The 2,830-nt window shown below is 40.5% G+C and overlaps 1 pseudogene; it reads right to left on the minus strand.

Annotated features, from left to right (window-relative positions):
- Positions 1-295: 295 nt before the first annotated feature.
- LOC118997634 (aurora kinase C-like) lies at positions 296-969 on the minus strand (annotated as a pseudogene).
- Between the last annotated feature and the right edge of the window lie 1,861 nt (positions 970-2,830).

Raw genomic sequence — 2,830 nt, forward strand, 5'->3', positions numbered from 1 at the left:
CCCTTCTCCATCATGACTGGTCATTAACCCTAACTTGGTAACACAGATTTTGAACATTCTGAATCTAGCCTATCCTCAGGACCCTACACCTTTCCACAAGCCTCTTGGTCATAGAGTTCTAAATTACAGAAGGTCTATAAATAGGGCAGAATCATGGCAGTGACATGACAAAATCAGTAGTTTAAAGGGTTATTGTGGATGATGGGAACAGAGATAGATGGAAGGTAAAGAGACAGACTTATCCAGGTTGACAGTGCCCTACAAGTTGAGTTAGTCTAATCATTCTGTCTCCTGCCTAGTAGTGTTCAAAAATGCATGTGGGGCATGTCTCAGAATAGAGGGTGTTCTTAAAAGGTGAATTTCCCACCAGCAGCTTGTAGCAGAGCACCCCAATGCACCACAGATCCACCTTCTCATTTTATGTTCTCTGCTCAATCATTTCTGGGGGCAAGTAGTCCAAAGTCCCACATCTTTCTCCTCAGTGAGGGAGTGTGCATAGACCAGCCAAAGTCTACAATCTTCTCCTTACCCCTTAATCCCAGCGATAGGTTCTTCAGCTTAATATCCCTGTGAATCACCTTATTCTCATGGCAGTAAGTCAGAGCATCTATCAACTCCTCCATTATCGTAGCTGTATGCTACTCACCCATTGAGTAGCTCTTTTGCAACTCCTTGTAGAGCTCGTGCCTTGGAACATATTCCAGAATGAGGCACAGAGACACACATCATAGAAGTAGTTGTACTGGTGTAGGATATTGGGGTGTTGTAGATGTGCCTGGATTTCAATTTTCTGGGCAGCTGGCGTCCCATTCCTATCTTCTTGAATTGGAACCTGAAGAGGACTTTCAGAGTCACAGTTAAATGGCTTTCCTTGAGCCCAGCAAGGTACACATTCCCAAAATTACCCTTGCCCAGTGGACGTCCAATTTAAAATTTACCAATTGTGAGGCTCTGGAGTTTGCTCTTCATCCCTTGGTCCCATGTCCCTTCCTCTTCCAGACGCAAAACCAAAGGCACTCACACTTTGGGCACACTGGGCAGCGTTGGGCCCTCTGAGCTGCTGGCTGAGCATTGCTGAACTTCACCATGGATTGTGAGAAGAGAAGAGAAGAGATGAGAAGAGAAGAGAAGAGATGGTGATGAGAGGACACCTTCCTGACCCTGGTGGAACTGGTGTGCAGGTCCGGGTGATCCAGCAGTTCAGGAAATCCAAACTGGTTTTCAAAGTGGCTGAATAATTTTGTATTCCTTCTAGCAATGCAACAGAGTTCTAGTTAGTTGATCTTCATCCTTGACAGAATTTTATATTGCTAGTGTTTTAAATTTTATCTATTACAGTAGTTGAATAGTTGTATATTAGTATGTTTTAATTTGCATTTCCCTGATAACTAATGATATTGGGCATTTTCTTCATGCGCTTGTTGTTATCCATGCATCTTCCATATATCTGTCCAAATCTTTTGTCCGTATTTATTGGATTATCTATATTATTGCTGTGTTATAAGAATTTTTATGTATTATTCTGAGTGAAAGCCCTTCGTCAGATAGATGTTTTATAAATATTTGCTCCTGGTCTGAGGCCTATTTTTTTTTCATTTTCTTAGTGTCTTTTAAGGAACAGTGGTGTTTAAGTTTTGTAATATGCAATAATTTTTCTTTTACGGCTTGCACGTTTTGTGTTCTAAGTAATCATTGCCTAAACCAAAGTCACAAATTTTTCTATGTTTTCTTAGAGAACTTTTGTAATTTTAGCTCTTACACTTAGGTCTATGGTCTTTTCAAGTTAATTTTTGTATATGGTGTGAGTTAAGGACAGAAGTCCTTCCATCCTTCCTTCCACGTATGAATACCCCATGGTTCAAGCACCATTTTTCTTGCCTTATTTTGCTTGTTAGTATCTTCAGTGCAATGTTAAATAGAGGTGGTGAGAACAGACATACCTGCTGATCTTATTCTTGATTTTTCAGAATTAAAGGTGAGGTTAAATATATGTTTTGTACAGATAATTTTTTATCAGGTGGAGAAAGTTCCCTTCTATGTCCAGTTTGCTGAGAGTTTTAAATCCTAATTGGAGGTTGAATTTTGCAAATGCTTCTCTGTATCTGTTGAGATTATTATATGATTTTATTTTTTATTCTGTTCATATGGTAAGTCATAATGATTGATTTTTTTAAATTTATTTAACTTTTGTTCAAGTACACTTTTCTTTCTTGTATTCCCAGCCCTGCACCCCCCCAGTGCTCCCCACCCCCCTCCCATCACCGCCCCCCGTCTTAGTTATTGTCCATGTGTCTTTCATACTTATTCATGTGAGTCCACCCCCTTTTACTCTGTGCTTCTCTCCCCTCTCCCCTCTGGACCCTGACAGCACGTTCTGTATTTCACTGTCTTTGGTTACATTTTGCTTGCTTGTTTGTTTTGTTGTTTACATTCCTGTTAAAGGTGATATCATATGGTATTTGTCTTTCACTGCCTGGCTTATTTCGCTCAGCATAATGCTTTCCAGCTCCATCCATGATGTTGCAAAGGGTAGGAGCTCCTTCTTCCTTTCTGCAGCATAGAATTCCATTGTGTAAATGTACCATAGTTTTTTGATCCAGTCATCGACCGATGGGCATTTAGGTTGCTTCCAACTCTTGGCTATTGTAAATTGTGCTGCTATGAACATCGGGGTGCATAGGTTCTTTTGGATTGGTGCTTCAGGGTTCTTAGGATATACTCCTAGCAGTGGAATTGCTGGGTCAAAAGGCACGTCCATTTTTAGTTTTCTTAGAAAATTCCATACTGCTTTCCATAGTGGTTGTACCAGTCTGCAATCCCACCAACAGTG

This window comes from Sturnira hondurensis, unplaced genomic scaffold, assembly GCF_014824575.4.
Source record: "Sturnira hondurensis isolate 20B ecotype Veracruz unplaced genomic scaffold, ASM1482457v3 Scaffold0013378, whole genome shotgun sequence".
Taxonomy (NCBI): Eukaryota; Metazoa; Chordata; class Mammalia; order Chiroptera; family Phyllostomidae; genus Sturnira; species Sturnira hondurensis.